Source organism: Aotus nancymaae, unplaced genomic scaffold, assembly GCF_030222135.1.
Source record: "Aotus nancymaae isolate 86718 unplaced genomic scaffold, 86718_ANA_hifiasm-v0.15.2.pri h1tg000012l, whole genome shotgun sequence".
Lineage (NCBI taxonomy): Eukaryota > Metazoa > Chordata > Mammalia > Primates > Aotidae > Aotus > Aotus nancymaae.
The window spans coordinates 19,117,038-19,142,997 of record NW_026988423.1 but is presented as its reverse complement, the minus strand read 5'-3'; the positions used below and the strand labels follow the sequence as shown (position 1 = coordinate 19,142,997).

The following is a 25,960-nucleotide window of genomic DNA, read 5'->3' as shown; positions in this document are numbered from 1 at the left end:
AACTTCCCCGAGCTAAAAGAACATGTTCTAACCCAATGCAAAGAAACTAAGAACCTTGAAAAAAGGTTTCACGAAATGCTAATGAGAATAAACAGCTTAGAGAAGAACATAAATGAACTGATGGAACTGAAAAACACAACACAAGAACTTCGTGAAGCATACACAAGTTTCAATAGCCAAATCAACCAAGCAGAAGAAAGGATATCAGAGACTGAAGATCAACTCAATGAAATAAAACGAGAAGGCAAGATTAGAGAAAAAAAATAAAAAGAAATGAACAAAGTCTCCAAGAAATATGGGATTATGTGAAAAGACCTAATCTACGTTTGATAGGTGTACCAAATGTGACAGAGAGAATGAATCCAAGCTGGAAAACACACTTCAGGATATTAACCAGGAGAACATCCCCAATCTAGCAAGGCAGGCCAACATTCAAGTCCAAGAAATACAGAGAACACCACAAAGATATTCCTCAAGAAGAGCAACCCCAAGGCACATAATCGTCAGATTCACCAGGGTTGAAATGAAGGAAAAAATGCTAAGGGCAGCCAGAGAAAAAGGTCGGGTTACCCACAAAGGGAAGCTCATCAGACACAGTGGATCTCTTGGCAGAAACCGTACAAACCAGAAGAGAGTGGGGGCCAATATTGAACATCCTTAAAGAAAATAACTTCCAAACTCCCATTCAGAATTGCTACAGACAGAATAAAATACCTAGGAATACAACTAAGGAAATAAGAGAGGATACAAACAGATGGAAAAACATTCCATGCTCATGGTTAGGAAGAATCAATATTGTGAAAATGGCCATACTGCCCAAAGTAATTTATAGATTCAATGCTATTCCCATCAAGCTACCTATGACCCTCTTCACAGAACTGGAAAAAAACCACCTTAAACTTCATATGGAACCAAAAGAAAGCCTGCATAGCCAAGAAAATTCTAAGCAAAAAGAACAGAGCTGGAGGCATCATGCTGCCTGACTTCAAACTATACTACAAGGCTACAGTAATCAAAACAGCATGGTACTGGTACCAAAAGAGAGATATAGACCAATGGAACAGAACAGAGGCCTGGGTAATCAAAACAGCTTGGTACTGGTACCAAAACAGAGATATAGACTAGTGGAGTGGAACAGAGACCTCGGAGGCAACGTCACACATCTACAACCATCTGATCTTTGATGAACCTGACATAAACAAGCAATGGGGAAAGGATTCCCTGTTTAATAAATGGTATTGGGATAACTGGCTAGCCATGTGCAGAAAACAGAAACTGGACCCCTTCCTGACACCTTACACTAAAAATAACTCCAGATGGATTAAAGACTTAAACATAAGACCTAACACCATAAAAACCCTAGAAGAAAACCTAGGCAAAACCATTCAGGACATAGGCATAGGCAAGGACTTCATGAATAAAACACCAAAAGCATTGGCAACAAAAGCCAAGATAGACAAATGGGATCTAATTAAACACCAGCGCTTCTGTACAGCAAAAGAAACAATCATTAGAGTGAACCAGCAACCAACAGAATGGGAAAAAATTTTTGCAATCTACCCATCTGACAAAGGGCTAATATCCAGAATCTACAAAGAACTATAACAGATTTACAAGAAAAAAACAAACAAGCCCATTCAAAAGTGGGCAAAGGACACGAACAGACACTTTTCAAAAGAAGACATATATGAGGCCAGTAAACATGAAAAAATGTTCATCATCACTGGTCATTAGAGAAATGCAAATCAAAACCACATTGAGATACTATCTCATGCCGGTTAGAATGGTGATCATTAAAAAATCTGGAGACAACAGATGCTGGAGAGGATGTGGAGAAATAGGAACACTTTTACACAGTTGGTGGGAGTGTAAATTAGTTCAACCATTGTGGAAGACAGTGTGGCAATTCCTCAAGGACCTAGAAATAGAAATTCCATTTGACCCAGCAATCCCATTACTGGGTATATATCCAAAGGATTATAAATCGTTTTATTATAAAGACACATGCACACGTATATTCATTGCAGCACTGTTTACAATAGCAAAGACCTGGAACCAACCCACATGCCCATCAATTATAGACTGGACAAGGAAAATGTGGCACATACACACCATGGAATATTATGCAGCTATAGAAAACGATGAGTTCATGTCCTTTGTAGGGACATGGATGAACCTGGAAACTATCATTCTCAGCAAACTGACACAAGAACAGAAAATCAAACACCACATGTTCTCACTCATACGTGGGTGTAGAACAATGAGAACACATGGACACAGGGAGGGGAGCATCACACACTGGGGTCTGTTCAGGAAGACTAGTGGAGGGACAGTGAGGGTAGGGAGGTTGGGGAGGGATAACATGGAGAGAAATGCCAGATATAGGTGACAGGGGAATGGAGGCAGCAAACCACATTGCCATGTATGTACCTATGCAACAATTCTACATGTTCTTCACAGGTACCCCAGAGCTTAAAGTGCAATTATATATATATATATACACACATATATATAAATGAAGAACAGTGACCATGTGTTTCGTACTAAGATGTACCAGGCACTGAGCTTAAGGCCTTGCATTTATACGACAGTCTTCTGGGGCCGGTGCTATCATTATCCTTGGATAAAAGAACAAACTGTGCTTTCAAAAACTTACGTACATTTTATCAAGATTAGACAGCAAATAAGTGACAGAACTAAGATTTGAACCCAATGCCAGAATCCTCTCACTCTAACCGTTATGTAATACAACCTATATGTTTTTATTATACTCATTTTTCAGATGTTTAAAGAGCCCAAATGAGTAACCCAACCAGAGAGTGGCAGAGCTGGGATTTAAACCAAAGCAGTCTGGTTCAAGATACATCCACTGCTATTTCTTAAACAGTTTAAGTATTTTAACAAATCTATTTATTGAAATTGTAAAATCTTACTGTTGCTTTCATAACGTATGTTTATGAGGTATATACAAACTATAGATTAGGACAGTAGTAAATGAAAAATGAAAAGCAAAGAGAATATAAAGTAAATTTGGCAAGATTTCCTAAGTAGAAACTTTGTGAATAACAAGCTCTAGGAAGTGAAGAAGGAGTAGAATTATTAGTAGCTGGATGCTGGGAGCAGTGGGAGAAACCTAATTGTTGTAATCCAATGATGAGAAATTACAACTAACAACTGGCTGAAAAAAATCTCTGTGGGTTGTACATTCTCAGATCTCTCAAGGTAACCACACCTCCTACTGGAACAAAGCTTCTTATGGAAGCTTTTCTACCCTACACATACAGGGTAGAAAACTGTTGGCCAACCAAAGTCTTAGTGTGCTCAGATTCAAAATACAGTGGTGGAAGGCATGGGATTGACAGGTTAGACAATGTAATAGTAGTTGACGGCATTATGAGGCTAAGGTGGCCATGCAAGGCTTTAATAGTTAACAGTTACATTAACTAAGGTATCTTGCACCTGCTTTCAAACAGGGATGAATAACTACAGAAATATAATTGGCTGTTATGCAGGGAGGAAGGGAGAAAGGGGATATGTAAATGTTGAAAATATAGTTAAAAATAATAAAAAATATGCTCTAAATCCCAAATAAAAAAAAAATCATGTTATGGATTGCTTTGTCTATAAAGAGGAAATTGACTAGGACTTTTTTCTGAAATTATTTCATGAGTCCTTATGGTAACACTGAGACTGAACAGATAGTTCTAGTTGCTTACCTCAGTTTGTTAAACTGCAATGTTGACAAGGCCATGTCTTGCATGTGGATCCCAGGTCAGCCAGCTGCCTTGTCTTGGAGCTAACAGCTGCATTCCTAACCTCAGCCTCAATGCTGAGGAGCCTATACACTGCTGTGTTTTCTATTTGGATTTACAATAAGCTGTGAATTTCTTAAGATCAGGAGATGTGTGTTTTTCATCTCTATATCCTCTCAACCTTGCATAGCTACTGACACGGTACAGGCATTCAATAAATGTGTGTGTGTCAGCCACCACTTGCCCAGGAGCACCAATCAAGAGAGGCTTTAATCCATTTTTCAACTGAAATGTATGAAAGATGGATTAAAGCCTCTCTCAATTTGTGTACGGCTATTCTTAATGGTCCCTGTGCTACGTTCCTTCAATGCTGGGGTAGCAGGAAAACATGGTTGAATCTTTTACTACCTGTACTTGCAAGTGTATAGGAAGCATGGTGCATAAATAAAATGGTGTTGAATATTGCTTATGAGGGGTATTTGTTTTACCGGAGAGTGAAAAGGTGAATGAAAAGTACACAATTGAGATGAAGTCCTCAGTTCCCTTTAGAAGGGAGATAGATTTCAGAAATTTGCCAACGGACAGAACTAAATGCCATCAATGACCATTTGAAAAAGGAAATTGAATTACTACATTGGAGATTGCTACACTCGACCAGTAGATTTACGACCTCCCAAAGGTTTTTAAAATTATACGTCTTCTAACTTGAATTTCTTTAAATGTGATCTTTAATGTTGTTGTTCTTACCTGGTGTCAAGTAAGATTTGTATTTTTTATTTTTAAATTTCACTTCCTTTTACACAAAAGAACATTAAAAGTATCTGCCCTCCTCACATTTCTAAAGAAAGTGCCATCGCTGTGCTGCTTTAATTCATCTGAGCTAGTGTACTGTTCTTTTTAGGCAACAATGCTCTAAACAGAATTAGCTCATGTGTTTTAAAACCTTACCAAAATCTGAGATGAATTCCTTCTCTGTTCCAGGCTTACTTTGAAACCTGTTAAGCAGTGAGATAGAAACTTCAGGACACAAGAAACAAGAACCAATCAAAGCTCTCTGCTCACTCTTCTCAGGCAACACCAAGTAACATTCAAATATTACATCACAGTTTTAAGCCTTCTGTCAAAAGCGGGAAACCTTCACCCCATCGCCCCACATTAAGCTAAGGACTCACTTGGTCCTGAGGGTAAACATCTAAGTTTTGTGGACACCACAGCACAATGATTCTACCTCCTTTTATTCATCCCCTGAGATAGAAATAAAGGGACATTGACAAATCCAATTAGAACTCTGGTAACTTGTTTTAAGCAGGTCCCTCTCTGTCCCCTAGTTGAAACATTAAAACAGCAAGCAAGCATTATTTCAAAGAGATTTCTCAAAGGAACGTAGCCAATGCTGCCTTCCCTTGTTGTAATAAATATAATTTCTTTTTCTGAAAAGGAATATACTGTTCTGAAGTAACTTAAAATTAAAAGGTCACAAATTAGTCACCCCTATTGGTTTGTTATGATAATTGCAGAGGGATAGGATAGCGGGCTTCAGGCCCATAAAGGTATTTAATAAGGGTCTCCCACAACAATAAAGTGAATATTTTAACCAATGGTCACTGTGTTAATTAGGATACTTTCAGTTTCTAATGGCAAAAGATTAAGTAAGCCAATTAGCTCATCAGGTAAGAAAGGCCGTTATCACATAACTGGTAAATAAGAGATTCAAAATGACAGCTAGACTCACCTCTCACATACTGTCAGAGCTCATCTCTCTCCATTTTTCAACTTTGCTTCTGGTTGTATGCCAGCCTTCTTCTTCAGAAAAGCCCTCACATGCAGCAGGAAAGGTGGCTGCCCAGGGACCAGATTCACATCTTTTTAGCTTAGCAACCACAATAGGAAAGAAAGAATTTTCTCCCCAATGTTCATTTATCTGTACCAGAAAGAAATCTGTATGGGCCATGTGGCCATCCCTGAGCCAACCACTTGGCCAGGTGCACAGAGGCATGTGTCTATCATCCTTGTGGTGGGATTATAGATAAGGTGAAGGCTAGACCATGGAATAAGAGAGGACCACTTCCCTGAGCAACACTATATTTATATACTACCCTACTTACACACTTGCAAGATTTAGCAGATATATGTCCAATACAATCACACATTTTAAAGTGCTGGATGCTTTCCTTTGCAAAAAAAAAAAAAATCTATTGTTTATTTTTCATTGATAATTTTTAATTATGATGGAACTAGATTACTTAAAAATCACATATCTCAAGATGCAGGAAAAACATTCACATTCAGTGGAGAAGACATGGACTCCCATTTATCACTCTGAAGAGCTTCTTAGTGAAAGATGATTTTTTTTTTTTTTTTTTTTTTTTTGAGACAGGGTTTCACTCTGACACCCAAGCCAGAGTGCAGTGGCGTGATCTCGGCTCACTGCAGGCTCGACCTCCAGTGCTGAGGTGATTCACCTACCTCAGTCTTTGAAGTAGCTGAGACTACAGGTGCATGCCACCATACCTGGCTAATTTTTGTATTTTTTTGTAGAGAAGGAGTTTTGCCATGTTGCACAGACTGGTCTCCAACTCCTGAGCTCAAGCAATCTGCCCAGCTCAGTCTCCCAAAGTGCTGAAATTACAGGTGTGAGCCACCACGTCTGGTCTAAAAGATGAATATATCACCCAAGAAATTGACCTGGTAGCAAGAGACAACCTGGTCATTGTCATCACCCTTTCCTATCAATGTTTTCATCTACGGGTCAAAAGGCCATTGAAAGTCTGCTCCTGAGTTCAGACACCTAAGTGAGATGGGAAACATGAGAGATATACATTTGGAAGAAGAAGGTTTTGGAAGCTTTTGTGGCCATAATAACTATCTTATCTTAAAGGATACTTTTTAAGCTCTCAGTATAACTGTGACTGGTCCCTGGAATAGAACCATTATATGTAGCTGTAAGAACATCCACCCTCCAGAACAAGTGATTAGAAAGGATGCTGCAATGTTTTGAACATGCTTTGGCTAAATTACAAATATAGAAAATCACCAGGGACCATTCTCCATAGGTATTTACATGGATACCATAATCTCCCAGTTTTCCTTCCATCTCCCTGGCTCTTCTTTTTTGGTATCTACTGCTGGCTCCTCTTCCTCTTCTTTGACCAAAACATAGTCTGACATTTCTCTGGCTTCCTTCTGGATCTTCTTGCCTTCTCCATCTAGAGGCTTTTCTTTCAGTGGTGATGGTTTGGATATGTGTCCCCCTCCAAATTTCATGTTGAAATGTGATCCCCAGTGTTGAAGATGAGGCCTAGTGGGAGATGTTTGGGTCATGGGGATGGACTCCTCACAAATAGCTTGGAGTGCTCCCCGCAGTAATGAGTGTTACCTATTAGTTCACGGGAGAGATAGCTATTTTAAAAAACCTGACATCTCTCTTGCTCCTTCTCTCTCCATGTGACACATCTGCTCCCTCTTCACCTTCCACCATGATTGTAATCTTCCTGACCCCTCACCAGAAGCAGATGCCCCCCTATGCTTCTTGTACAGCCTACAGAACTGTGAGCCAAATAAACCTCTTTTCTTTATAAATTACTCAGACTTGAGTATTCCTTTATAGCAATGCAAAACGAACTAACACCTTGATGTCTCATTCATTCCCCTCCAACTGCCATCTCTCAGCTGTCCACTCTCAAATCTACATGCAAACTCTATACCTCTCTCCTAAGCTTCAAACCGCTATATCTAACTGCCTACTAAACATCTCCGCATGGCTGTCTCTGTATCTAAAATATTAACTCCTCCTTCCCACTCCTCAACTTCAACTGCTCTTCCTCCAGTGTTCACCATCTCAGGAAATGATACCACCACCCAGTCCATTACTCAAGTCTGCAACCTGGGAGTCATCCTTGATTTCTTCTCCCTCAGCAACTCCTTCCACACAATCACAAAATCCTACTCCACTTCTAAATATTTCTCAAATGCTTAGTGACATAGATGTGCCTTCTCTATATGCCCACTAGTCCAAGCTACCCTCATTCTTTGCCTAACTACTACAGTAACTCCCTAAATCCCTTGCAAACATTCTTGCCCCATCCTTCCACCAATCCATTCAAATCCAATTATACCAATCTCTGGCCTTAAAACATTCAAAGGTTTTATAGCCAGAGGATACAAAGGAAAGTACTGGGACTATCAAATCAGAATCCTATAGAAGAGCTTGTTAAAGTATTGGCTCTTGTGCTGCACCAAATCCAAAGAATCAAAAGCTCTAGGAACAGGCTCAAGGCACTGAATTTTTAATCATAAATCCTTCTTCAGGTTTGCAGGCCCTCTGTAATTTGACCTCTTGCAGTTCCAGGTTAGGACACTTCACAATATTGTCCTATAGATGGCACTTTATGCTTTTCCATGAGTCACACTCCTGGCACTGGCTCCTGCTGGTAATACCACTGGTTAAATGTCTCATTTCCTGTGGGAACATAAATTCCAGGGGGAACAGAAGCATGCCTGTCTTGTTTACCATTTGTCCCTGGCACCCAGGACAATGGGCACAACATCCGACATTTAATATCCATTGACATTGCCAGAATAAAAGAGAACTTAATTTGAAGGGCTCTCTCCTAAGCAGGGTTGGTTAAAATGCCTTCCTTTGTTGAGATAGCAAACAAACCAAGAAACGGCTTAGATAACAATAATTGAGTAAATTAATTAGTGGCCTGAAGGAGAAAGTTTACTTTTCAAAGTCAAACTGTATTTGGAGACTCTTCTCTAGTCTCCAGTGAGATCAAATGAACAGAAATATACTTTGGACCACATTCAAGGAGTGTCTGATTATAAGTACTGTAAGGGTAAATCCAAATGCAAAAAATAAAATAAAATAAAAATCTGGTGTAAAAAGAAAAAGAAAGGGAAAGAGACATCCTCTCCCTTTTCCTAGAGCATTTCTTTTAGAAAATTTGTAATTGTAAATTCTTTGAGATGTCTATAAATTTTTTCAAAAGCTAAACAAACCTTCCTGCCAGCTTTACAACCAAGGAATGTCTTTCTCAAGGATTTGGAAGCCATCTCTTTGAAATGTAAACATCAAGGAAGATAATGCCCCTATCTCCCAGGACCCACGAGAGTTTAACTTAGGTATCTGGCTCCAAATTTTAACTACCTCCCTGTCACAGAGATATGAGAAGTATTATTATTCCTTTGGGTAAAAGCAATTACCCAACACAAATGTCCACCCTAATTACCTGGTGAATCTAGGATGAACTATGGGTGTGTGACAAACGGTGCTGCTACAACCTCTTTCTTACTTGGGGTGGGGGAGGGGGGCAGTGTCAAACAGCAGCCAGTAGATACAGCAGGAACTCTAGTCTACAGATATTTAGGTATGTTAAATGTTTCCGTGCAACACTGAGGGATGTGAAACTGATTTACTAGGCACCACTCTGTTAAGATCACTCCCATCACCAAAAGCAAAGCTAATACTTATCAAGAACTTTGTCCTTTTTAGCCAAAACAACTTACCATTCTCAAAGAAAAAGAAAGGGGTTCTTTTCCTTTTACATATAAGTAGATAACAAAGGTAACCCAATATTTTCATGTTCTGGAATTTTATATAAATAGAATCATAGAGTATTTACTCCTGGTCTGGGTTTATTCACTCAGCATAAGTATTTGAAGTTTCACCCATGTTGCTACATGTGTCAGCAGTCCGTTCCTTTTTCTTTTTCTTGCAACATCTTTATTATACTATTCATACACTTTTCCTCCCACAGAATTTCATCATTTCAGGTTTACAATTAAGTATTCTTTCCTTTTCTTGTGAAGGATGGTGTCTTTCTTTGTACCATCACCATTTTATTAAGGTATAACTGACAAATTTAAATTGTACATATTTACAGTGTACATGTAATGTTTTAATATAAATATGCATTGTCAGATGATTAAATTAAGCTGAATAACATATCCATCACCTCATACAATTTTTTTAGTAAGGGCATTGTTAACATATCTAATATGTTAACAATTTTCAAGTATACAAAACATTATTAACTATAGCCACCATCTGTACAGCAGAGCTCCAGAACTTTCTCATCTTGTATAACTGAAATTTCTACCCTTTCACCAGCATCTCTCCATTTGTTTTGCCTCAAGTCCTTGGCAACCATCATTCTACTCTCTGCTTCTATGAGTTTGACATTTTGGAATCCACATCTAAGTCCATTCCTTTTCATTGCTGAATAGTACTCCATTGTAGAAATATACCACAATATATTTATCTAGCCACATGTGGAAGGACATTTTGATTGTTTCTAGTTTAGGGCTATTACATAAAGCTATGATAAACTCTTATGTGCAAGTCTTTGTCCTAGAAGTAGAATGATAGAGTCATATGGTAGATTCATGTTGAATAATATAATTTAATAGCTTTAGGGGGCTTCTTTTGGTTACAAGCAATTACCTCTTCCACAGCCAGCTCCTTCTCCCCACAGTACTCCTTACTTCCATATACACACTATTGATATGGCTTCGTTTTGTGTCCCCACCCAAATCTCATCTCAAATTATTATCCCTAGGTGTTGGGAGAGGAACCTGCTAGGAGGTGATTGGATCATGGGGCGGTTTCCTCCATGCTATTCTCGTGATAGTGAGTTCTCAAGAGATCTGATGGTTTTATAAGAGGTTCTTCCCCTTTTGCTTTCACTCTCTCTCCTGCTGCCTTGTGAGGAAGATGATTGCTTCCCTTTTACCTTCCACCATGACTGTAAGTTTCCTGAGGGCTAACCCAGCCATGAGGAATTGTGAGTCAATTAAACCTCTTTACTTTATAAATTACCCAGTCTCAAGTATTCTGTATAGCAATGTGAAAATTGACTAGTACAATTATCATGCTTTGCTTCAATTTCATAAGTGCCTTAATTTTATAACTGGAAAAAGAGGATATATTTGTGGAGAGAGGAACAGAAGAGGAAAAAATATGGGTCTCCTGAAGAGCAAATTCAAGTGTACATGTTTACATGTAACTAATTTGTAGCGTTATAGAGAGATATGTATACAAGTTCAAGTCAGGTTTTGCTTAAATGTGTGTATCTTTTTATCAATATTTTAAAAGCTATTACTATTGATGGGTCCTCACTGCAACCTCTGCCTCCCAGGTTCAAGCGATTCTTCTGCCTCAGCCTCCTGAGTAGCTGGGATTACAGGTATGCACCACCACACCCGGCTAATTTTTGTATTTTTAGTAGAGACGAGGTTTCACCATGTTGGTCAGGCTAGTCTCCAACTCTCGACCTCATGATCTACCCACCTCGGCCTTGCAAAGTGCTGGGATTACAAGCATGAGCCACCGTTCCCAGCCAAAGATTTTTCTTTTTTTAATGTCTATACTTGCTGCTCCTATTTTGCTCCTTCCATTCTCTTTGAAATCATTTCAATCAGGCTTTTGTCCGCATCCCTCCACCAGAACTGCTCTCATCAAAGTCATCAATCACTGCTGAATGGCTAAATCCAATGATAGCTGTAAGTCTTACTTGATATACTTGACAACAGCATTTAATTCAATTAATCAAGAAAGACTAACTTCTAAACACCACCCTCCCCTGGTTTCCTCCTACCTTAAGGGCTGACTCTTTTCCATTTGCTTGCTAGTCACTACTCTCTCTGACATCTAAATGCCTGACATCTAAATGTCAGAGTGCCCTGGGGCTGTCTTTGGATCTCTTCTCCAACTACAATCACTCCCTTCTTGACCTCATCCATTCTCACTCATGATGTCAAATGCCATTCATATAAGGATGGCCCCCAGATATTTACCTCCAGGTCTGACCTTTCTCCTGAAATTCAAACTTGTATGTCCAACTACCTACTATATCTCTCCTTAGGGTGGCTACTAGACAACTGAAAATTAACTGTGTAAAAGCAAATTCATATTCCTTCCCAGACCTCATCTTCCTTTATTTTTCTCTACTTCATAAAGTATGCTTTAATTTACTGGAAACCTTGACTATATCTTCAACTCTCTCTCTTTCTCACCCCCATCTTTCCTGCCCCTCCTTCCCACCCCAGCCTTCTCTTTCATCCCAACAGTTTCAAACACACATTTAAGTCATCAGCATATTTTGTCAGCCTCTGAGCTATTCCCATTTTAGAGGTAAAGAAACTGAGCCATGAAAAAGTTATTTACTCATCCAAGGTCACAGAATTAATTTGTAGCAGAACTGAAATTGAAAACCAGGTAGCCTTGCTTTAGAGTTTTTAAATGGCAATTTTGTCAATTCTAGTCTTCAAGGATTCCAAAAAATTGAGGTCTAATTTCAAGAATGCTTTTGATAAAGACAAAACTAAACAATTTCTAACAATTTCTTCCAATGAAACAATTCAATAAGTAAATGCATACCTAATACAAAACATAACTTTATAAACCAAATCACAGCCTGTAATGAAGTTTTTCATTCAGTTTTATAACCTCTGTTTGTATATATTCTTCTTAAAAATTGAGATATTTTTCTGTTTCTTAATTTGTTTTTTTAAAAATTCACAGTGTATCACAACGTTTTATCCATTATAATGGAGTACCCTAGCTGAAAGTAAATTCCAAGTTTTTGGAAACCTTGAGGACTAGAAGTAAGGAAATTTGTTATTTTAAAACTATATGTAGTTTGTACTCTTCTCCAGAAATAGATGATTGAAATCACCTTAACACACTGATTGTTGTGGCAAAAACACTCCTTGGTGGTGCAAAGATGAGGCAAAAAACTTATTCTCAAAAAGGAAATGTTGAGAAAATCAAAAGCAATTTTCTCAGCAAGGAGGCTACAAAACTGGATATGCTTTATCTAATCTAATCTGATTTAGTCACTAATCCAAGACTGACTTGGGGAAAGCGGTATCTGGGGAGACCCTCAGAAAAATCCTGACAGCCTTCATCATCTAATAATATTTCTTTTCTCAGAGAAAGAGATGAAATTAGCAGATCATCATTGTTGTCTGTGATTCTTCAGTTATAGCAATGTCTATATGCCTCTTTCCCAGATGTTCAACTCTGAAGGATAAAAAACTTGCACTTGAAAATCACTTGCTCAAAAACCTCTTTGAAGACTGTACTGGCATTTTTATTAGAAACACATATTTAAAACAAAACTCCTCCTTCACTTCCCAAACAAGGAAAGCCTGTTATGATAGGATGACATCATGAACCCATATGTCTGCTGTGAGAAGACAAGTAAAGTCTTCACTTGCTTCATTTGAAACAGTTGCCTGCCTTTAGGTAGAACCTTCAAGATGGGGATTAGTGCTTTTATAAAAGAGACCACAGAGAGCTAGTTCTTCCTTCCACTATGTGAGGACACAGCAAGAAGTGGGCCTGCGTCAGACACCAAATCTGACAGCACCTTGCTCTTGAACTTCCCAGCCTCTAGAAGTACGAGAAATAAATTTTGTTGTTTATAAGCCACCAGTCCATGATATTTTGTTATAGCAGCCTGCACAGGCTAAGACATACCTCCATCATTCTTTAGAACAAGCTTGTCCAATCCATGGCCCCTGGGCCACATGTGACCCAAGATGCCTTTGAATGTGACCCAACACAAATTCATAAACTTTCTTAAAACATTGTAAGATCTTTTTTTTAACTCATTAGCTATCATTAGCGTTAGTGTATTTTATGTCTGGTCCAAGACAATTCTTCTTCTTTCAACGTGACCCAGGAAAGCCAAAAGATTAGACACCCCTGCTTTAGAAGGACAATTAAAACAGGGGAGTGTTTTTGCCACAACAATCATCAGTGTGTTAAGGTGATGTCAATCATCTATGTGACAGTAAGTAGATGGTCCCTAGTACTGAGGCATACAGATAGCCCTCTTCCCCATTTCCAGAGCTCATTTAGGGTTGGTCCTAGTTGGGGATCATCTTAAGTAGTTTGGGGAATGTGGGGAAGTCTGTGGAGGTTTATATTTCCTAGGCCTCTATTCTTCATATTTTTAGGACTAGATCTCCTTAAAAACTGACCTTTCTTCTCCAAAAGAAAAGATTTAGCTTTTCTCAGTCAAAAATGTAGAACAAAGTGGATTTTACTAGAAAAACAATATACTTAGAAACTCTTGATAGGAACTAAAACATGTTTTTAAAAATCCTGCGAATTTTTTTACCACAATATAAAAATACTAACAGCTCATAGATTCATTAACAAGTTAAATCTCTGAATCTCTGACCTTTGACAAACGTCAGTGTTAGGCTTTCACTATAGATGATGTTTTCCTTTGGACTGCCTGATAAAGTATGCACAGTATATTGAAGTCACTTGAGATAAAATTTTGCAAGGAGTCAGAGGGTTATAAATGCTTGACATACTTAAATTTAGATAACTACTGTATCCTAAGGAAGATTATATTTCACAGCTATCTATTTTCTGGAAGCTGTCTAAATAGATATGTTATTTGTTGACTTACAGAACTGGCAAGGATCAGAGCTCACATGCTTCAGCCTCCAACTCAATTCTGCAATCAGGGCCACATCATTACGGCCAAATGACCATCTTCCCCCTGCAATAAAAGAAGACTAAACTGCTCTACATCAAATAAGAAGAAAAGGCGGTGAATATTTGCTCCTGAAGAGGAAAAAAAGACGATAGGTGAAAAAGAACAAGTTGAAATGTTAAAGCAAATTCCAAACTCGGGAGAAGAAAACTGCAATAAGGAATGACATCATCCTAAATATATAAACTGGTTTTACAAATTAATTTTTGAAAAAAAACAAAAACACTACTCTTACAATAGATATACCTATGTAACAATTCTGCACGATCCGCACACGTACCCCAGAGCTTAGAGTATAATTTTAAAAAAAAGAAGAAAAAAAAAAGAATGGGTAAGCTTTAGAGAGGCATCACAAGTCCCTGATGTGCTAAGACGTGGATAGCTTAGCCGGCAAGGTGCTTGCATGGTCCAAGAATGTGGAAAGAGTAAAGTTGTCTCAGTCAAATGAGGTAGAGCATGCACACAAGACTTGACTTTTTTTTTTTTGTAATTATTGTGATTTTTTTCACACTCTGGTCAGGTTGGAGGGAATAAACTAAAAACAACAGAGAGTGACCAGACAAATTCATCTCTTGAAGTTCCAAGGATTTATGTATAGTTTTTGTATTGTTGTAATTAGGCTTACATTTATAATTATTTGTTTTAATTGCAATTAAATAATGTAGACCAAAAAAGAAAAAATAATGTAAACCAAGTGCTGTCTCGTCAAAATGAGATTTGCCTTGTTTTTTGTTTTGTAGGGACTTTCCAAACTATAAAATATTACTGAGACACATTTAAAAGTCATTTGTAAAATACGCTTTTATTTTATTTACAAGTCATTTGTAAAATATGCTTTTATTTTAAACTCTAATTTAAAGCCATTTAAAAGTCATTTGTAAAATATGCTTTTATTTTAAACTCTAATTTAAAGCCATTGCAGGGACCTAAAAACATATTCTTAAGTCCCTGCAATGGCTTTAAATTAGAGTTAATAAAAAAAAAAAAAACAGCATTAAAAAGAAGAAAACTGGTAAAGGACTTAAATAATTCACATTGAACGAAAATTGGACAACATATATACATACAAATATATGTATATATGAAGTTAAAGTTTACTAACAAGTAAAGGAGTAAATACAACAGAAAAAAACAAATATATCAAATGCCAAAAATTATTTTTAAATATTATCCAATGCTGCTCACCAGGCGAAAAGGAAATGGGCACTCTCTTACACTGGTGGTGATGGTATAAACTAATACTAACAATACATATAAACACAAAATCATAGTCTATTCTGTAATACCATTATGGTTACAGTACTAAGAAGGCTTGGGTTATCAAAAATAGAGATATTAAAATCAAGGCTGTAATAGAGAAAGGAAGAGTAGAAAGTTACAAAATTGCAATACCAAAATTATTTTACTGCAGGAATTTCAACAAAGGTATTTTTTATTCATCTAAGTACATTTTCTTTTCTCAAGCTACAAATAAATTTATTCAATAACTGTCAGAAAAATTACCTTCATACAGACTTCTGAATCTAATGCAGCACTATTATAAAACAAAGAGAGAGACTGATTGATTGAACAATCCTATATGCCTGAAACTAAAAGAGTCTACTAAATAATACTTGTTTTAAAGCATGAGGGAAATTTGTTAAAGACTTCAAGCTAAATAAAAGCAGTACCTGAAAAATTTATGGACTGCAGCTATAACTAGATATACAGGGAAACATTTTGACATTCAAAATAACAATAAATAATAAACATTTATTGAGTATTTTCTATGTGCCATGCAGTTGTTAAGTTCTTTATGCATCATCACAATGAAACTTTTAAATTTATTATTTATTTATTTATTTTTTAGAGACAAGGTCTTGCTATATTGCCCAGGCTGGTCTTGAATTCCAGCGTTCAAATGATCCTCCTGCCTCAGCTTCCCAAGTAGCTGGGACTACATAACTGTATTTTTATTGTAAAATAAATACCTCCGGAAATAAAACATATATGTATTTTAAAGAATAAAGATAAAACTGACAGAAGAACAGAAAATCAAACACCGCATGTTCTCACTCATAGGTGGGTGTTGAAAAATGAGAACACGTGGACATAGGGAGGGGAGCATCACACACTGGGGTCAGTTGTCAGGGGGCTAGGGGAGGGACAGCAAGGGGTGGGAGGGTAGGGAGGGATAACGAGGGGAGAAATGCCAGATATAGATGATGGGGAAATGGAGGCAACAAACCACCTTGCCATGTGTGTACCTATGCAACAATCCTGCATGATCTGCACATGTACCCCAGAACCTAAAGTATGATAAAAGAAATAAAATTTTTTTAAAAAAGAATAAAGATAATAAAGAAAACACATGGGTAAACACATTTTTAGTGTGAAGAAAATATTGCCACAACTTAGAAACTTCCTGTGTAGTCCTCTTCCAATCACATACCCTTCCTCCCTCACCAAGGTAAGCCACTATCCTGATTGTGATACCCTTACTTCATAATCATTCCATTTATGTATACTCTAAAAATACATTGCTTACCTTTGTCTAGTCTTTTAATTTTATCTAAATGAAATCATAGAGTATGTACTCTTCTGTGGCCTGCTTATTTGCTCATTTGTCTGTAAAATTCATCCATGTTGCTGCATGTAGCTACAGATCTTTTTATTGCAATATTATCCTGCAGAGTATTTTCCAGCTTGGATTCATTCTCTCTGTCACATTTGGTACACCTATCAAACGTAGATTAGGTCTTTTCACATAGTCCCATATTTCTTGAGACTTTGTTCATTTCTTTTTACCCTTTTTTCCCTAATCTTGGCTTCTCGTTTTATTTCATTGAGTTGATCTTCGACCTCTGATATCCTTTCTTCTGCTTGGTCAATTCGGCTGTTGAAACTTGTGTATGCTTCGTGACGTTCTCATGTTGTGTTTTTCAGTTCCATCAATTCGCTTATATTCCACTCTAAGCTGTTTATTCTCGTTAGCATCTCATCAAACCTTTTTTCAAGGTTCTTAGTTTCTTTACATTGGGTTAGAACATGTTCTTTTAGCTCAAAGAAGTTTTTTATTACCCACCTTCTGAAGCCTGTTTCTGTCAACTCATCAGACTCATTCTGCATCCAGTCTTGTTCCCTCGCTGGTGAAGAGTTGTGATTCCTTGGAGGAGGAGAGGTGTTCTGGTTTTGGGTATTTTCATCCTTTTTGCACTGGTTTCTTCCCATGTTTGTGGATTTACTTACCTGTGGTCTTTGTAGTTTGTGACTTTCAGATGGGGTCTCTGAGTGGACATCCTTTTTGTTAATGGTTGTCATACTGTAGTCTGATGTTATGTGTTGTTCACGTTATTTTCTTATCTTTTCCCTGTTTGCAGAACTTGAGTGTTTTTCATTCCTGATATTGTTTATGTCTTCTTTTTCCTTGAGCCACCTTGCCAAAAGTTTCAGTTTTATTATTCCTTTTTGCTTACTTGCTATTCTCTACTGAATGCTCTCTACTGAATATTCATTTTCTATTTCATTAATTTTTGCTCATGACATTCTCTTCACTTTTATTCCTTCCTAATATAGAATTTATAGCTAAAATTTTCCCTCAAAGTACTGTTTAGCTGCACCCTAAAAGCTTTATCTGTAGTGTCTCCACGATCCTTCAGTTTTAAATATCTTCTAATTTCTATTTAAATTGTTTTGTGACCTGAATTATTTGAAACTATATAAAATTTTTCAAGTTACTCTTTAATTACTGAGCCATAGCTTAATTGCATTGTTCTCATAACATTCTCTGAATGATTCCAATTTTCTAATATTTTCTAATATTCTAATGTAATTCTTTATCAAGTGCCTGAAAAGAAGGTTGATCCTGAACTTGGTGGAGACAGTGCTCCCTGTGTGAGCTCATTAGGACAAGTTTGTTGGAGGGAAATTAATGGTTCTCAATACATGTATCAGAAAATAGGAAAAGCTGAAAAATAACTAAGCACAACTGAAAACATAAGCAAGAGACTGAGAGAGTATACTCAAAGAAATAAAAAGAAAGAAAATAATAAAAGGTAGAATCCAACAAAAAATAATAGAATGGTATAGAAAAAAAAGGTTAATACTATCAGAAGCTTCGTCTTTAAAAATACTACTACTGATAACCTCAGGAAATAACAGTTCAACAAAATAATAAAATGCAAACAAACAAAATATACATAACTAAGGGAACAAATTATAGCTATAATAAAGACTTTAAAAGTAATTTTATTATAAAACACGTATAGCCAAATATTTTTGAAAACCTACAATAAATAGAATGGGAAATTATATTACCAATAAAATTAGCATAACATAAAATAGGAAACTTGAATCGATAACCAGGAAAAATTTAAATAATGTTGCCCAATAATCTTACAGGGTGTCCCACTGAACTGAAACAGAGCATTTCTATGTTATATAAATATAACAAAACTTAGAAAAATTGTGAAAACTGTCCAATTCATTTTTCAGTTTGGTATAATCTTTAAAACTATCAGATGAGGACAGCAAAGAAAATTATAGGCCAATTTCACTAACACAGAAGGAAATCCACTCAATAAAATATCAGCTAACAGAATCCAATCAGGTGTTTGAAAAAAATAACCCTAATAATACTTATTAGAGTTTATTCTAGAAATGCAAAGATAATTTAGTAGCAGAAAGCCTACTAATATATTTCATCACAGGAATGTATTAAAGAATAAAATATATGGGAGAGAGATCCAAGATGGCTGACCACTAGCAGCTCAGGATTGTAGCTCCCAGTGGAAGTGCAGAGAACAAGAGGACGTCACACTTCCAGATGAATTTTTGTTGCTCACGGACCAGGAGATTCCCAGCGGAGGGGCCCCACAGGTCACCAATGCGACTCTTGTGGCCAGCGTGGCAGTTTTGCTGGCGCCTCAGCATGGCAGTTCTTGGTGCAGAGTGAGCGGGACTGGGTCCCCTTTTGGCAGATTCCCAGGCAGAAAAGCACTATCAATCTTAACACTGCTGTTTTGGCCAGAGCAGTGGATTGCTCAGATTTCAGCGCTGGGAATCAACAAGTTGGATGTCCACTCAGAAACCTAATTTGAAAGTCGGAAATCACAAAGACGACAGGTGGATAAATTTACAATGATGAGAAGAAACCAGTGTAAAAAGGCTGAGAATACCCAAAATCAGAATGCCTCTCCCTCTACAGGGGATCACAGTTCCTCATCAGCAATGGAACAAGCCCTGATGGAGAACGAGTGCGTTCCATTAACAGAAGTAGGTTTCAGAAGGTGGATGATAAGAAACTTCTGTGAATTAAAAGATCTTGTTCTAACCCAATGCAAAGAAACTAAGAACTTTGAAAAAAGGTTTGACAAAATGCTAAAGAGAATAGACAATTTGGAGAGGAATATAGGTGAATTAATGGAGCTGAAAAACAACACGAGAACTTCACGAAGTATGGACAAGTTTTAACAGTCGAATTGATCAAGCAGAAGAAAGGATATCAGAGTTCGAAGACCAACTTAACAAAATAAAATGAGATGTCAAGATTAGAGAAAAAAGGATAAAAAGGAATGAGCAAAGTCTCCAAGAAATATGGGACTATGTGAAAAGACCTAATCTACGTTTGATAGGTGTACCTGAATGTGACGAAGAGAATGAATCCAAGTTGGAAAATACTCTTCAGGAGATTATTCAGGAAAACTTTCTCAACCTAGTAAGGCAGGACAATATTCAACTCCAGGTAATACAGAGAACACCACAAAGATATTCAAGAAGACCAACCCCAAGGCACATAATCATCAGATTCACTGGGGTTGAAATGAAGGAGAAAATACTAAGAGCAGCCAGAGAGAAAGGTCAGGTTACCCATAAAGGGAAGCCTATCAGACTTACAGCAGATCTCTCAGCAGAAACCCTACAAGCCAGAAAAGAGTGGGGGCCAATATTCAACATCCTTAAAGAAAAGAACTTTCAACCCAGAATTTCATATCCAGCCAAACTGAGCTTCAAAAGCGAAGGAAAAATAAAATCTTTTGCAAACAAGCAAGTACTTAGAGATTTCACCATCACCAGGCCTGCTTTGCAGAAGCTTCTGAAAGAAGCACTATACATATAAAGGAACAACCAGTATCAGCCTTTCCAAAAATATATCCAGCTAGCATCAAATGGCAGTATTAAACTCATATATATTATTAACTGGATAAAAAGCCAAAACCCATCGGTACGGTGTATCCAGACCCATCTCACATGCAACGATACACAAAGACTCAAAACAAAGGGACAGAGGAAGATTTACCAACCAAATGGAGAGCAAACATAAATAAATAAATAAAAAGCAGGAGTTACAATTCTCACCTCTGATAAAATAGACTTTAAAGCAACAAAGATCAAAAGAGGCAAAGAAGGACATTACATAATGGTAAAAGGATCAATGCAACAAGAAGAGTTAACGATCCTATATATACACATACCCAATACAGGAGCACCCAGATACATAAGACAAGTTCTTAATGACTTATAAAGAGACTTAGCCTCCCACACAATAATATTGGGAGACTATAATATCACATTGTCAATATTAGACTGATCAACGAGATAGAAAATTAACAAGAATATCCAGGACTTGAACTCAGACCTGGAACAAGTAAACTTAATAAACATTTATAGAACTCTCCACTTCAAATACACAAAACATACATTCTTATCAGTACCATATCACACCTATTCCAAAAGTGACTACCTAATTGGAAGTAAATCACTCCTCAATAATTGCATAGCATTTCATAGGTTTAAATGAAATATTGGATGGCTTCTTGTTTGTTATTTTCTTCCCTTATTCCTTCCTGTCTCCATTGTTAAGTACAATTATTGGCATAAAAGAGGTTTTCAATTCCCATTTTTAGACTGCATTCTAGCCTGGGCAATAAAGCAATACTCCTGTTCTCTCTCCCTCTTTCTCTTCCTTTTTCTTCCTCTTCATTCTTTTTCTTTCTTTCTTTCTTCCTTTTTTTTTCAAAAAAAAAAAGTTAAAAAAAAAGAATAAAATACATGAATATCTCAATAGACACAAGAAAGGCATTTGATAAGGTTCACATTCAATTAAGATTTTAAAAAACTTTTTAACTTCTTGAAGGCTAGAAAGAAAATAAATTTCTTAACTTTTTGAAGGCTATCTACAAATGCCCTATAGCAAATATTATAATTAATGGAGAAACTTTTGATGTATTTCTTTTTATGGCCAATAAGATAAAAATCCTACCACCATAGCTACTGTTCAATATACTACGTGACATGCTGGCTAATATAAGACAAGAATAGGTTAAAAGAATTGAAAGAGAAGAGAGAGTGTTCATCATTTGAAGGTGACCTGATAATCCACATAGAAAACCCAGGATAATTACCATCCAACTAAAAGGCATTATAAAAAATTAAGGCATAGTAGAAAATCACAATAAGAAAAATGGTTGCATATGATCAAAAGACTAATGGAATTGAGTTTAAAAGCTCAGAAAAAGACCCATGTGAAAACTTGGTGTATGACAGAGGTCATATCACAAGCCAGTAGAAAAATGATTAATATTTTGGAAATGGTAATAGGAACATTGGTACACTCCCTGGAAAAAAATTAAGTTGGATCCTTACCTCAAATAATCTCCAAATATGGACTTCATATGTATTAAAACAAAAACATGAAAAGCAAAAGTAAATTAAAAAGCAAGTAAAAATTTATATAGATTATCTTCATGATCTTGATGTGGAGAACTACTTCTTATAGAAGATTCTAAAAGAACAGGCCTTAAGGAGGAAAAGTAACAAATTATAAGTGCAAAATTAAAGATCCATGTACAAAGAAAGTCACCACACACAAGGTCAACAGATGGACAACAAATTGGGAGTAGATACCTGAACTGAGTATCATTCAGAAAATGCCAGAAGGTTTGCAAAAAGAAATGGACAAAGGACATGAACAAACAATTTACAAAAGAAAAAATCCAGACTGCAATATTCAATGAAAATAAGCTCAAATCTCAAGGGTATTCAGAGAAATGCAAATTAAACAAAGAAATGCCATTTCAATATGTCTAAAATGGCAAAAATTATAAACTCATATAATTCCAAATACTGACAAAGATCTAGGGAAATTGCAATATTGTATTTCTTGTCACAAACTGTTACAGCCATTATGAAGAAAATATTGTTAGTATTTAGAGAAATTAGTGTAGGAATGATCAGTGACCTGGAAATCCTACTCCTAACTTATATTGCAGAGAAACTCCTGTGCAGGTCCAAAAAGACACATGTAAAAAATATTCATGGCAGGATTGGTTGTGGTGTGAATAAGTGGGGAAAATGCATATAAAGAAATATTTTAAAAAAGTGAGATTTACTAAACTAAGCATCTAGTTAGAGATATGTACAGCCTCATAAACACAGTATGATATAAAAAAGAAATATTTGTATCAATGCCATTTATATCATGCTAAAACACACATATACAAGATCACATATGTTAATGAAAAGAAAGGTAGAATGGAAGAAGTACGTTTGATTTGACAGGGATTGAGGAGTTGGGAATGGAAATAGGGTTGGGGAATGTAATAATATAATATGAAACAAGAGAGGTTTTACATCATCCAATGGTAATATGCCAAGAATTAACTAAGGAGTGTAATTAATTCAATTCAGTAAATGCAAGGACCAAAGAGAAAAGAAAGTAAAAAATGGTAAAGTCTGAATTAAAAAACAAACCTCACAGGCCTTTAAATGTATATACTCATGACTTCTTGATTCTCTTACTGTTGGCCTTGACCTAGCAATTTTGTTTGCAGCAGTTCACTTTCACTAAAAGTAAACCTAAGAGCAATTCATAAGAGCTATTTTCCTATTAGGCTCCATATTATCTCCTAAATGCTATCACTGCAACATGTGGTATAACGGTTTCACACTGAATTCCCTCATTAGCTCATCATGCTATATTCTTTTTGCTTTATGAAAACATTTGTATGAGCTCCAGCCTTCTGCAGTCACCTTTCTCCTTAATATCTAATTAAAAGAAACTACATTTTATGAAGAGATGAAGACTGAGCAGTTGTGGCCGTGTTGCCGACCTCGAGCAGCAGTCGGCTTCTCCGAGTAGAACCTGGGAATAGGAGACTCAGAATCAAATTTCTTCTCCCTCCCCACTCTTGTGAGATTATTTTGATCTTCAGCTACATTTTTGGCTCTGAGAAACCTTATCATCAAAACAATGGCCAGCAACGTTACCAACAAGACAGATCCTTGCTCCATGAACTTCTGTGTGTTCACTGAGAATCTCAACACTCCTGTGGTCAAGAAGTCTGATGTGGAGGCAATCTTTTCAAAATATGGTAAAATCGTGGGCTGCTCTGTTCATACAGGCTTTGCCTTCGTCCACTATGTGAATGAGAGAAGTGCCCAGGCTGCTGTAGCAGGAGAGGATGGAAGAATGATTGCTGGCCAGGTTTTAGATAGTAACCTGGCTGCAGAGCCAAAAGTGAACCAAGGAAAAATAGATGTGAGATGATCTGCAGTGGAGATGTACAGCTTCTCTTTTGACTTGGGCTATGACTTTCAATGGGATTATTATGATAGGATGTACAGTAACCCAGCATGAGTTCCTCCTCCTCCTATTGCTAGGGCTGTAGTTCCCTCAAAACATCAGCGTGTATCAGGAAACACCTCACAAAGGGGCAAAAGCGGCTTCGATTCTAAGAGTGGACAGCGGGGATCTTCCAAGTCTGGAAAGTTGAAAGGAGATGACCTTCAGGCCATTAAGAAGGAACTGACACAGATAAAACAAGAAGTGGATTCTTTCCTGGATAGCCTGGAAAAAAACTGAAAGGAACAGGGCAAACAATCAGTAGAGGTGAAAAATAGTAAGTCAAAAGAGGAGCAGAGCAGCAGCTCCGTGAAGAAAGATGAGTCTAGTGTGAAGATGGAGTCTGAGGGGGTGCAGATGACTCTGCTGAGGAAGGGGACATACTGGATGATGATGGTAAGGAAGATGGTGGGATGACCAGCTGGAGTTGATCAAGGATGATGAAAAAGAGGCTAAGGAAGGAGAGGATGACAGAGACAGTGCCAATGGCAAGGATGACTCTTAAGCACACAGTGGGGTTTAGAAATCTTACCCCATTATTCCTTTACCTAGGCGCTCGTCTAAGATCAAATTTTTCACCAGATCTTCTCCCCTAGTATCTTCAGCACATGCTCACTGTTCTCCCAGTGTTCATTGCCCTTCCCGTGTTGCCCTGCGCCTAGTCCCATTTTCACTTCCTTTGACACTACTAGTAGTTTTGTTAAGTCTTTCCCTGTAATTTTTGCTTTTAATTTTGATACCTCTTTATAACTTAACAATAAAAGGGATGTATTTAAAAAAAAAAAAAAGGCCAAAAAAGAAACCAAAGTTCTTCTTTTACTATAGGAAATTCAAGTCCTTCCTGTGTTTAAGGATTCCTTTGAGGGGCTCATATGGCTTGGTTGTCACTTGTCGCCTTACATTAACGGCTGCTGTTCTACGGCTGCTCTCTGAAAACCACTGGCCAATTTACCACTATATGCTCCACTTCTTTCAGTTTTGCTTTTCCAACTAAGGCTGAGCTGGAGAGTAGGCACTTAATTTCATTAAAGGCATGAATAACACATAAAAAGAAAACCTAAAAATTTACAGTAGGCAACACAACTCTTACAGGCCATCAGCTTGGGAGCTCCCTTTGGCCACCTTCTCCCTTACATTCTCCTGAAATATCTACTCAGATTTGAGTCCTTTCTTCCATCTTCCATTCTTTATCGGCCCCATGAAGATTACCTGGAAAAAAAATTTTGACATCGAAATAACTCTGAATCCCCCCAACACTCCCTCCTCTTTGAATATGGGTTATGCTTAGTAATTCCTTCAAATAATTAAATTTGGAAAGGAAAACATGGTAAGAATCAAATCTAATTCTAGATAAAACTGTTAATTATATGTGAGAAGTACAGAACAGGAAAATGTGTACACTTACTATATGATAATACTAAGAAATCACTGCTAATTATTTTAGGTATAATAATTTTTTTTTTTTGAGACAAAGTTTTGCTCTTGTTGCTCAGGCTGGAGTGCAATGGCACAATCTCAACTCACCACAACCTCTGACTCCTGAGTTCAAGCAATTCTCCTGACACAGCCTCCAAAGTAGCTGGGATTACAGGCATGTACCACCATGCCCAGCTAATTTTCTATTTTTAGTGGAGACAGGGTTTCTCCATGTTGGTCAGGCTGGTCTTGAACTCTCAACCTCAGGTGATCCACCCACCTCGGCCTCCCAAAGTGCTGGAATTATAGGTGTGAGCCACCGTGCCTGGACTAAAGTCTTAATCTTTTAAGATACATAGTGACATATTTACAGAAGAGAAATGACAGGTTGTTTGGGGATTGCTACGAAATACTCTGTGGGGGAAGAGAGCAGACAGAGGTATAAACCACGTAAGAGTAGAGAGTCAACTATTCAAGCTTGGTGAAGGTCTGTGGAAGATCACCACACTAGTCTCTTAACTTTTGCATATGTCTTAAATTATAAAAAAATTTTCAGTCTACGGCCATACCACCCTGAACGTGCCCGATCTCGTCTGATCTTGGAAGCTAAGCAGGGTCGGGCCTGGTTAGTACTTGGATGGAAGACCATCTGGGAATACCAGGTGCTGCAGGCT

The 25,960-nt window shown here is 37.2% G+C and overlaps 1 protein-coding gene, 1 non-coding gene and 1 pseudogene across 2 annotated transcripts in view; 2 read left to right on the top strand and 1 right to left on the bottom strand.

Moving 5' to 3' along the window:
- Nucleotides 1-25,395, bottom strand: part of NXPE2 (neurexophilin and PC-esterase domain family member 2) — a 200,021-nt gene extending 174,626 nt beyond the window's left edge. Inside the window, exon 1 of the mRNA XM_012470471.2 lies at nucleotides 24,961-25,395. The gene's annotated coding sequence lies outside the window, so the exon portion shown is untranslated. The remainder of the gene's footprint in view (nucleotides 1-24,960) is intronic.
- On the top strand, nucleotides 23,499-24,375 carry LOC105729714 (heterogeneous nuclear ribonucleoproteins C1/C2-like; annotated as a pseudogene).
- Nucleotides 25,396-25,841: 446 nt separating the features above from the next.
- LOC135274706 (5S ribosomal RNA) lies at nucleotides 25,842-25,960 on the top strand. Its single transcript, XR_010342483.1, has one exon. It is a non-coding gene; the product is annotated as a 5S ribosomal RNA (ribosomal RNA).